Below are 12,735 nucleotides of genomic sequence, written 5' to 3' on the forward strand. Positions count from 1 at the left end.
CGGGGATAAAACACTTAAAAGTAATTATAATAACTCACGTATTCAAACAAGTCACGGTATCCAAGAGAACTAAAGGATCCGTTCAGAGAAGCTATGATGGCTTAGTATGTACATCAGGGTTGTGCATAGCTAAGATTTTGCAGAATTAGAGTAAGTGATTCCGCCTTAATTCCTGTTCCTTGTTTGGTTTTGGATTTGAGGTAGAGTTACTCAGTCGACCGTCTTATTCCTCTTAATTACTCATAACTTGTATATGGCCGGCGATCATAGTGGTACCAAGAAGGATCGTAGTATAAAGTATCGACACTAGTTAACAAAGCACTTTCTCAGTATGTATGCGCACATCGCGGTACGATACGTAGAAGTGTTGTCAACAAGAGGAAAACAGAAAACACTAGAACGTTTACAAAGGGTACATTTTCGAGCACACTAGGGGTACATCATCGTAGAACAGATGTTTCTTTCAAATCGGCCAAAACTTTCTTCAGTAAAGAGTCAGTTACTATCATTCTTCATGAGTTGGCGTGGTCCTCACCATACTAAGTTCATATGTTTCTATCGCCTCGACCGTCAAGTTCACGAAACCTTCGTCATTTGTCACGACAATCCGAACTAAACCTCAATTTTGTCTTTCGTATTCTAAACCCCGAAGTACTCATGCGAATGGTACTTTGTCCTCCGAAGCCTTGCCGTTGTATGTTCCGCAGACCTTTCCAAAATACCAGTCGTCCAGCAGACCAAGTTCAAGCACAGAGGCTAAGGACGAATACAACCCACCTAACGCTATTCAGCGTATTACGCAGATCTAGTATGTGTGTTTCCGCCCTATCTCCTGTTCCTTGTTTGGTTGTGGACCTGGGGCAGAGTCGCACATTCGATCGTCTTACTAATCCTAATTATATGCGACTTGTATACATGAGGTAATGATAGATGGACCGAGTATGAGTCCTATCATGAACACTAGGGCAAAGTTGCCAGGTCTACGAGTGGGTATTCTGCCAATCAGAGGAGTACAACCCCAGTTGTACTACTAAGAAAGCTAATTTCGGGACGAAATTCCATCTAACGGGGGGATGATGTGACAACCCGAAAATTCTTGCCTTGTAAAGCCGAACCAGTCAACTCAACTGAGTGTCAGACTCGTTTCTGCTATCATTTAGCCTTGTTTAGAGTCCGTTCAAAGGTTCAAAGCTCAGTACATTCAAGCCTCGAGTATAGGATTGGGTCGCGTACACTTATAGCACCAAAATCAAGCCCTACACTCTATTTGAGGGAGTGTACGGCCGTACACATGAGTGTGCGGCGGTACACACATGTGTGTGACGCTGTACACCCATGTTGACCATACACCCCCTCCCTAAGTATGTTATCCCTTCATTTCTAAGCCATTCTTTAGTTTCCAAGCCAAGAACATCGAGTTTTTTCTCAACTATCATCAAGATTCTCACCCGATCCTCAAGAGTGTAAGCCTTTCTTCCATTTTGTTTTATTGTTATACCTCTTCTCCTAGCAACACCCTTTGATTTCATGCATTGGAAATCATCTTTTTACTAGATCTTCAAATCTCACCAAGAACACCAAGAACACAAACCCGTTCTTAGTGATTTTGAGCCTTCTTGAGCCTCCAGATCGTAACTAATCTTTCCCTAATCTTAGATCTTGTTAAGAACACTAGATTAACACCTTAAAATGCCCAGAACTCATGAACATGAGGTGTGTACGGCCGTACACCCCTCAAAACACCCCTAAAGGGCCTTCAAAGTGCATTTCTAGCTTCACCACTTGAAGAGCAATTGTCCCACAAGCCTTCCTACCCTTGGAAAATGTTATTGTGCACTCATTACCATGAGTGTGCGGCCGCACACTCCCTGGCCGTACACCCATGGCCGCACACTCCTCAAAGTGGCCGTACACTCCCTTTTAGTGAATCACATGTGATTCCAACACTTGGTCAAAGTGTTTCCTAGTCCCGTGAGGTGTTTCCTTGCATTTGGTTGCTTCTAAACACTATATTTATGTCAATATATTCCATTATATGTCATTTAGGACTCGTTAAGTCTCGGGACTTCATTCGTGGAACTTCTCATCCTTACGCGCATATTCGTTTGAATCACCCACATAAGGTGAGTTCATACCCCGTAATGAATCTTTTAACTGTTTTAAATGCTTTTAAGGGGGGGGGGGGGGGAATACAAGTTGAACACAATGATAACTGTATAAATGTTTGTTATAAACATTTTTCAAAAGATTGATTATGTCTTGTATAAGTGATCAAAACATTTCAAAAATTCTTTTTAAGTTATGTTGCTTTATAGTTTAACAAAACTCCATTTTTAAAGTACAAGCATAACTTAGTAGTAAAATGAGTCTTTTCAATAACAGTTCAAGTAAAACATTAGTAAACTACAAGGGGTATAGTTTAGAGGTTCAGTTCATACTAGATACAATACACGATAACAGGATGAACATACTAAGATACTATAACAGAACGAACATACTAAGTTGCTATAGCATGGAACAACTACACGATCTAATTATACCAATGAATCACTAACTCATTGTTCTAAAAAAAGGTGATAGTTAAATTGGGTATACATGATCACATAACTTTAATGTGAATTTACGCGGCCTAGCAATTTGTTTGCGGAAGTCGTGTTTAGTCCCCAGAATCTCTTGCAGGGAGAGCGTATAGTATGGGTACTATCCATCACATTATGACCTAAATAAAACATACATGTTTTAAGGTAATCTGTACGTCAGGATGTCAATTTAAAATACAACTGTGTACTTACATTTTCTCATTACTTTCATATTGTGATAGTTCCACTTGAAAGTTAATGCAAACTATTTTCGAGTCAAGATAGTTATAAACTAGGGAAAACTTACATCTTTTCAAAACGACAAACAGAACAGTCGGGTTTAGTACATTCAGTAGAAAGGGACCATAATGCTAACCTTATGATTCCTTAATGTATACATCAAGGAATATATATTAATAGGATCCGACAGGTAATAGGATGTGTGCTTTCCGCTTCATTTCCTGTTCCTTGTTTGGTTGTGGGCTTAGAGCGGATTCACCCAGCCTATTATCCATTCGATCTTAGTTATATATATATATATATATATATATATATATATATATATATATATATATATATATATATATATATATATATATTCCGTATACATTAAGTCATCATAAGGGGTACCAGGTATGGGTCAAGTCATAGGACACTAATACAATGCACAATTTTCTAGTACAAAACATACTTTTCAAATCAGAACTTTTGGTATACAAAACTAGAAGCTTACCAGTAAAGGGTTTAATCCATTTTATTAAACCAACATAACTTAAAGGACCTTAGGTGGTTAACTCTATAATACCTTAGTTTATACATCAGGGTTATATATAATTAATAGACGATAGGTAGTTGGATGTGTGCTTTCCGCCTCATTCCCTGTTCCTTGTTTGGTTGTGGGCTTAGGGCAGATTCACACAATTAACTATCTGTTCGATATTAGATTATATATAGCTAGTATAAACTAAGTGATTATAGAAGGAACCACTGTGGTTACTACTTTATTATAAGAAATAAGGGTTTTCTTAAAGAATCTTTTCATCAAATATAAAGGAACTATTACAGTTAACTCCGTGAGTACCAAGTGAATACACCAGGGTTATATACAACAATGATCTAACAACCAATGGGATGTGTGCCATCCGCCTCATTTCCTATTCCTTGTTTGGTTGTGGGCTTAGGGCAGATACACACAATTGATTGTTTGTTTACTCTGACTTTTATATAACTTGTATCCATTTAGTACTCATAGAAAGGATTGTAGAGTCATTTTTACTTATCTTTCATCAAAGCAGGAAATATAGGATTTTCTGTAGGAACAGGCGAACGTTTCTAAACATAACTTACAATTTACTACAACTTTCTACAACATACTTACGTCACTAAAATCTTATGAACTCACCAGCTTAATTGCTGATCAAATCTTTCAAAATAACTTGTATTCTCAGGAAACTAGTAGACAGGTACTCGCACTGGGAATTCTGAAGGTGGAGCAGTATAGCTTCATGTCTTGTTTTGTTATTTACATATGTATTCTATGTTTTGTGAACACATACTTTGTAAACACTTTCTTTCTAATGAAATGGTTGTTCATTACTTTGATTACTATGATACATGTCTTGTGATACTAAACATGACGTCCTCCACCCCCGAACGTTTCCGCCGTTCCGGTTTTGGGGTGTGACAAGTTCACAAGGTATACCTGGGTTTTTGGATGTTACATTATGGCAAAACTTACAAGTCTTAGTTCAAGACCCCCCCCCCCCATATACACTAGTGATCTTCTCAAGTATGCCATCATCTTACACTTTCAAAATTACTAACATGTTTCACATCCAATGCCAACCTTAAATTTTTATGCCCGATCAAACCTCGCACTACTTTGTTGTACTAATCCTTCCTACACATTTTGAATCCTCCTTCGAACCTTATTATTTTCATACATTCGTTTGAGCCTTAGTGACATTACTAACATTTCTATCGTTATAAACGATTACATTCTCTTACGCCGTGAGCCAGACGCCAAAACTATACGGAGTGAGCCGGAAGGACCAAATGTTAAAAGTTTTGAAACCACAGGGACCATTTGTGAGGTTTTTTGAACTTAAGGACTAAACTTGATATTTTCGAAAACCACAGGGACCATTTTTGAAGTAACGTAATCTTTGACCCCTATAAAAGGCCGCGAAACTGCATTGACACCATAAAACATTTTACAAACAATTTTTCTTGTCATTTATGTTAGGGAAAAGACATCGATACTCGCCTTCTACTCGCCTTCATATTTAGGTACGATCTGCTACACTAATCTACTTATTTCATACTTCTTAATCTTCCATCGAAAACTTATTCCACTTCATTGGTTTTATTTATCATCGATAAAATGCTTTATAACAACTTCATACAACTTACTAGACATTTCCTAACAATGTAAGCCATATTTCTCGCTAAAAACAACCAACTTTACTTTTGACAACTTTCTTTAACTTAACACTTTTCTTCAAAACTCAATTTAACCAATATTGGTTTTAACCTTGCTATTTCAATTTCATTTCACATCCATTTCAATGGATAGATGTGCTTTTTAAGGGCCTATAAACCATTTTAAACCTTGCTTACCATTTTGGCACGTTTTCGAAAAACTTAGAAACATTTTCTTTATAAAAGTGTTTAAATTGTATGATATAAAACTTAAACATATGACATTGAAGTTCATATTATGTGTAAAAGCTTCATCGAATCTTCAAAACACTTTTGTTTTGACTCTTTTGACCACTTTCTCATTTAGGAATTATACTTTACTTAAATGTGTTTTCGTGAAACCCAACATGATATTTTTACAACTTTCTACTCCAAACTTGTTTACAAGACATCACCTATACCTACATTTCAAAACATACCTCATTTGTTTATTTTATTTCAAATTAGTTTTATAATCTATAAAGTATCTAACATTTACAGCATTTCAAAACTTAGTATTTACTTTTAAATTTACAGTGATGCACTTTTAAAAAAATGTAATTATTCTTTTAAATATATTGAGTTTTACTTTATCTGTTTAACCGCTGTTGGACTCTAGTCTAAAAGGTCAAAATCGTCAGATTTTTAATTATCAGTTGTAGTGCTTCTTCTTTTTCACAAATGGAGTTTAACTTAATTGATAACTCATGAATTATTCGCAAACACTTTAAAACTTCCACATTTCTATCTAATCATCAAAATACATTAAGGATTGAATTTTGAAGTATTTCTCAACCTATTTTTTATCTACCTATATGTATTATTCTTAAGATTTTAACAATAGAAATCATTGCTGCTACCTTCCTTTTCCTTCCCCCGAACGTGATTTCTCGCTCTCCTTCTGATTTTAGATCTCGCACGCTTATAATAATAACACAATGCATGGTCTAACTTTGTTTCTGTCTATTTTTCTTCTCTTGGTACCATGTTCCATTACAAGAAAAAAACCCTTTTACGACGCGCAAACCACGACACTCATTGATTTATGTTACGCAAAAGCGTGTGACATTAAAAAAGTGTCATCTCTTCAAAACATTTAAGGATTTAGGTCACGCATTATTGTGTGCCCTTATATTACATTCTAAACAAAAAAAAAACAGGAAGGGAACCTATAATAAAATGTGTGTCGTCTAAGGATGTCGCTTGATAAATTTTAATGGAAAGCGCGTTTTCCAACCTTTAATAGCTAAGCGAGAAACGAAATCCGCAAAATTAGAAAACCCCGCCTTGTTCTCATCTTCCTTCTTTTCTACTTTTCTCTTTTCCATGGTTTGTTTAATGAAGCTCTGTGAATTCCATGAGTTATCGGTATGAAGTATGGAATGCAAAGCTTAATTCTGATTTCCCATAGATAAATCAAAACAACACACAGACGAAGAACCATAACGTGCGTCTTCCTTCGTAGTAGGTAGAAGGAGGTCTTTTATTTTCTTCTAAAATCCTGATTCTCTCATTTTTCTATCGACTTAGTACGTGCTAGGATGATCGATTATCCTCACCCTTTGCTACAACAGACGAACTGACTGCTCATACTAAGGTATGAAAAGGACGCTTCTACTCTGCCCTATTTCTTTAGTCGTTCAACAAATAAGAGGAAATGTAATTTCTCATTCATCTCTCGTCTTCATCTTCTCAATCAAGCAAAAAGGCTCATGATATTTTCTTGCATCTGCAATTTCACCTTGTATTTTCGATTTCTCCTTTATGCCTCCGTTTTTTTTCCTACACCCACTTCCATTACTCTTCTGCAAGCAGATCCTAAACGTGATTCACGAAGGGTGAGTTTAAGTTTAGTCATATCATATCATATGTTTTCTTCATTATTAATTTATGATTATTGAGTTAAAAGTTCAACATTATGTTTACAGTATCCTCGTCGCCATGACCCAAGGCGAGTTGTTGGAACCCCATCAGACCATATTCTAGAAGATGCAACAAGTCTGACAGAATCTAGTCTACCAAAGTCTGATTTTGATGCCTCTGTTTTGTTTAGACAACCACAACCTGCTCCACCTGGTCTACCAGAGTCTGATGGCAATCAAAAGGATTATAGACTCTTATAAGCAGTTAAGAGGGGCGAAGTTTATGTAGACATGCATGACATTGCTTTCTCGATTAGTTGCTCAGTTGGGGGTAGACTCCTCTTTTGATTGGTTAACATTTCTCTAGTTTAACTACTTTTCTTTTTTCTCCTTTAAGGATATATTCTTATTGTTTCTAACTTTCTTTTACTTATTATTACGTATGAGTACCAGATCTTTATTTATAATGTATAATAATTTTGTAAAAGAAACCAATACATGTTTTATATGTGAGGTAATATAATATGTTCTTCATAATATAATTGATTTTTTTGTGTGTGTAATGTGGTTCATGTTGTAATGTCTCATGCTCAAATCATTCATATCTGATATATTCTTTTCATGGGAGCTTATATAAACAACGTCAACCTATTACTTTAACTGACAAGTGACAAGGTCAAGCATCAAAACATTTCTAAAACCGACATATTAGCTACATAAACATGGCCTTATATATAAAGTTATTGAAATATGCACATATCTATATTCTTAAGTAAATGTATTATTGACATCTTCAACTCTTAAAATTCTTGGTTCTATATGAATATGCACATCTTACTTCATGGAACTTTGGTTCTTATGCATATTTACAAGTTCCATAGTAAAAGGCAATAAAGATAACATGATGACAAAAATTGTAGTATTTCACTTAGATTTCTGTTTATATGCCCCTTACAAAAACTCTTATGTTCCCAATCCAGAGTTAAATGAAGACCTACAGGCTGCTTTTCAGGAGGCTGGACAAAATGTAAGTTGTTTTTTCTTATTTGGGTGTGTTCTGAATCATTTTACTTTTTTGCTTATTTTATAATATTATTGTGTGTTCTCTTGAATTTTGCTAATTTTAATGGGAATCATTTACCATTTTGGTTTTATGGTTATTATTTCATGAATCATGTTACAGGTTTGATCCGGTTGTTTTATATTGTTTCTAATACTTAATGAACTCCTCTGTCCTCTTATGAGTTGAACTCAGATGCATTGCAATATTTTTTTGTATATGTAGTTTGTTAATAGTTTTGAGTCTAACTTAATTGAGAGTCATTACAATTAGCTATCAAAATTCGATGGAGAGGACTTTTTTCTTTACGAATTCATAATATATATATATATATATATATATATATATATATATATATGTGTGTGTGTGTGTGTGTGTGTGTATGTGTGTGTATTCCGTCATCTGTGTATATATCCAACCAAACCATAATGTCTGAAACCTTGATGCACTTTTGATTTCATGAATGAAGAACTCTACTAGCATTTTTGCTGCCACTGGGATAACAAAGCTTCAACAAATTTGGAAACAATGTTTTTTTATTACTAGGAGTTTTGGACAGAAAGCTTTGTGTGATGTCATTGTATGAGGATGAGGATCAGTAAGGACATTTATTGTAAATTTCAGATGGCAATAGGCATGTATGATTGGAGTTCTCAGTCAGATACACGTGTAAACATGAAGGTTTCAACTTATTACCAATTTATTCAAACAATGTTTTTATTTGTTTAACCAATAATTTTTTGTTTGAAAGACAAAAATTGCAAGAATGGTTCCTATGGTATGTCCAAAAATGCTACTTTGGGCCAAACGGGTTTGGACTAACACAAGTACTCCAAAAGTTTTCATTTTGCTGTGTTTTTGGTCCAAAACAGTTTAAAAATTCTAAAAATGATGAATTTGCCATTTTCCATTTTTTTTCTTTTCTTTTTGTTATTTAATTATTTTCTAACTAAAAAAATATAAAAAATAAAAGAAAATCTCTCTCTCTCTCTCCTCTCTCCCACTCTCACTCACTCACTCACTCTCTCTCTTTCCTGTTCATCATCCTATACCACCCATACAAACACCACCGCCCAACGCCACCTTCAATCACCCAAGACCTCCCTTATTCCTCAATTATCACCATTCCTAACAGTTGCAAATGTAAAAAAAATAGAGATAAAAGAAGGAGCTACGATCGATTCACAAAGGAGAAAAAGGAGAACTGTGATCGAGTTTAGAATAAAGAGAAGGAGGGTGCGACTTTGGGTGACTGTGTTTGTCGATTGGATTTTGAGAAGTGAAAGGGGGGGGGGGGGTCCGATTTCTAGTGTGAAACCCTTGTCGTCGATCTAACCTTGTTGGTGTTTCAAGGTTCAGTTTTATCGATCTAACCCTTGCTGAAGCTTCCTGTTAAAGCAAGCCCTAGCACCATCTGAACCGCGTCGTCGATGAACATATTTGAAAGGGGTTGATGAATCCGATGAGATACCTCATATTTTTTATGAAGCATCAATTTTGGGATCCAAAATCGAAACTTGAACAGAAGGATTAAGGCTTGAATCTGATAAGATACCTTGTATTGTTGATGAATCGACTTTGCTTGAGCATGAATTAAAGGAAATTGGGGGAAACGAGGCTAGATCTGTCCGATTAGGAGTTAAATTGGGTTGCAAACTGATCTTGGAAGAAGCTAAGTTGAAACTGATCTTGCCCTTACTGCTGATTCATAACCAAGGTTCTAAAAAGCTCGCCATGACTCCAAGGCTTGTAGATGCCGTCAAGCTTTACCAAAATGTCGCCTTAACTCATATATGTGTATAAAAATGAATATTAGTTGAAAAATACATATAAAAATATTAATTATATACAAAATTGTCGCCTTAAGTCACGCCTTACAAATGACGTGGCTCGCCAAGGCTTGGAAAAGCTTGAGGCTTGACACTGCCGCCAAGTCACGTCATATGTTATTTAGAACCTTGTTCATAACCATCACTGGTATTAGAGGTGGAACCTACAGAACCTGCTCCATAATCAAACTTTGAGATCTGCGTTAAACACACACTGAAAAGGAACTCGGGATCACATTCAAAGAAGAAGAAAATGGTGTGTTCTGAACAGAAAAGAAAAATGGTTACCTGAGATCAATGGAGGAATAAGGAAGAATGACTAGAAGCTGATTGAGGGTCGAAAAGAGATGAATACAGAAGGGAAAATGGTGGTTGTCACCGGTTCTTCTTCTCCGCTGAACAGTGCCGACGGTCATGTTTGCGATCGGAGGCTTGCTTCAGCTGGCCATGGCGGCGGTTTGGTGGTTATTGGGTCAGTCTGCCATTAAAATGGAAGGAAGACGAGAGGTTAGGCTGAAGTTGTTGGCTGGTGATGAGGGGAGAGAGAGAGAGAGAGAGAAGAGAGAGAGAGAGAGAGAGAGAGAGAGAGAGAGAGAGAGAGAGGTATTTTTTTTATTTTCATTAAAGAATTTAAATAAATAAATAAAACTGGAAAAGGAAAAAACCAAGGGCAAAATCGTCATAACAGAAACGTTTAAAGTAAATTGGACAAAAGTAGCAATAAAATGAAAACCTTTGGACCATGAGTGTTAATCCAAACGTTTTTGGCCCAAAGTGGCAATTTCCACCTAACCACATTGACCATTCTTGCAATTTTGTCCTTTTTAAAAAAAAATGTGTAGGCTTTGAACAGGTGGGGTTACTATCCTGTGGATGTGAGGAGCATGGCAAGAATAGGACACAGATGTTTGCATAAGACACCAAGAAAAAGGCCTTCAATTCCATAGATCCAAAACAGATGTTTGGTTAGGGAAGCTTAAACAGAGGCGTTTCAAAACAAATTTACGAAAGCCATTGATGACATGCTATGGCCCAATGCGCATTAGTAGGTCACCTATAAATGCTAAACCACGTTTTTTTGTTTTGCATGAAACCACTAAGTTTTGATTCTATTACTTGAAACAATTATTAATGATAATAATAATAATATTAGTAATTATTTTCTTAAAAAAAATAATGCATTGGCTTTCTTTAACATAGAATCAGAGCTTTTTTAAAAACAGTATCAAAACTTTGCCAGGTCATCAATGCCTTTAAAAAAACTAAAACCTATAGCTTTAATGACAAAAAAATCATATGTTAATGGCTGAAAAGGTAGTGGCTTTTGTGTAATTTGGCTTTTACTTAAAACATATAAAATGTTTAAATATTTTTAAAACGGTTTTATGAATAATATTCAGGATTTTATCTAAGAGAATGAACTAAACAACTTTGTGGAGAGTGGTGCACTATCGGAACTTGTTCTTGCTTTTTCACGTAAAGGCCCCACTAAGGAATACGTCCAACATAAAATGACCCAAAAGGTAAACAATATTTCTTTTCTTGCTATTACAACTTATTTAACAAATATGTTCTGGGTTTTTTATTATATTAAATTGAATTATTATTATTATTGTTATTATATATATATATATATATATATATATATATATATATATATATATATATATATTAAAATTGTCCTGCTTAGCTACAGTAAAGTTGCAAAGGTTTTGGCAGATTTGGTCCACAACTTTTCATATTTTCAATGGTACCGATTTTTGCCACAGCAGTTTGTCATATTCACAATTTGGTCCCTGACATTTATCTGCATTGTAACTGATACGTGTCGTTTTTTCATTCCCTCTTCCATTGTAACTGATACGCGTCCTTCCCACCGCCTCCACTGCTTCCTACTCTTAAGACGGTGTCCTCCACCGTTTCTATTCCCCGAATAACATTACTCCACCAAACTCGACGAAGCCCTGAAGCCTTCATCAAACTCGACGAAGGGTGAAGCCTTCATCAAACTAGACTTTTACCACCTGCCTCTTATCACTTCCTCTTCACCGCCTTTGACTCCACCGCCTCCTTTTCGTCTCTCGATCGTTCTCTCTCTGATTTCAAATCACCTATTTCCTTTTCTTGCTAGGTCCAAACCTCTTTTCTTCATTCTAAGACCGGTCAATGTGACATTTCCACAGCCTTACTTTACCTCCTTCTCTCCACTAACTTCATCGGCTTATGATCTTTTACCCCTCTCTGTATACAGAAGCATCGCTCAGCTACAACATAATTGCTTCCACGTACAACCACAGTTTACCCAGGGCTACCACACCCAGTCGCATAGGAAAGCCCTAAAATCGATTTTGAGTGGTTGCACATGTACTCAATGATGACGTATAGTAGGAAAGACGAAAGAGACCTCAAACCCATGATTGAAGTCAAGAATTTCATTCACTCTATTGATTTTATTCGAAAATATTGGGTATGTCATTGGTTTTTTATTCCTCTGCTCATCTACAATCGATAACCATTTTTAATTTTAACTTGAAAAGGTACTACCTACTATTGTCTCTCGCTTATGCTTTGGTCAATGATTGAAGTAACTTAGTTTTGTGATTCTTTTGTGTTTCAGACAGGTTTGAACATGAAATCGGCAAAATACATGTAACCAAGTAATTAGGGTGTTTGATATTTTGTTCTGGTTGGCTAAAGGGGTCGGCTATGCCATCAGTACCCAACAAAGCTTAAATATGTCAAAGAAGTTGCAGAAAACACTGGTGTGATCCTGGACCTGTTTACAGGTTTGACTTTTGAGACGTTAAACCCTTTGACTTTGTAAAGAAACTAATTTGGTTTTTATTTTGTTTTGTAGAGGAAAGCGCGGCTGATGGAACGATGGAAGACATGGCAGAAAGTCCAAGGAAGAAATATTATGTTTCTACACATGAGATGGTCTGGGC

This window comes from Lactuca virosa, chromosome 6 (assembly GCF_052849685.1).
Source record: "Lactuca virosa cultivar CGN04683 chromosome 6, Lactuca_virosa_CGN04683_v6, whole genome shotgun sequence".
NCBI lineage: Eukaryota > Viridiplantae > Streptophyta > Magnoliopsida > Asterales > Asteraceae > Lactuca > Lactuca virosa.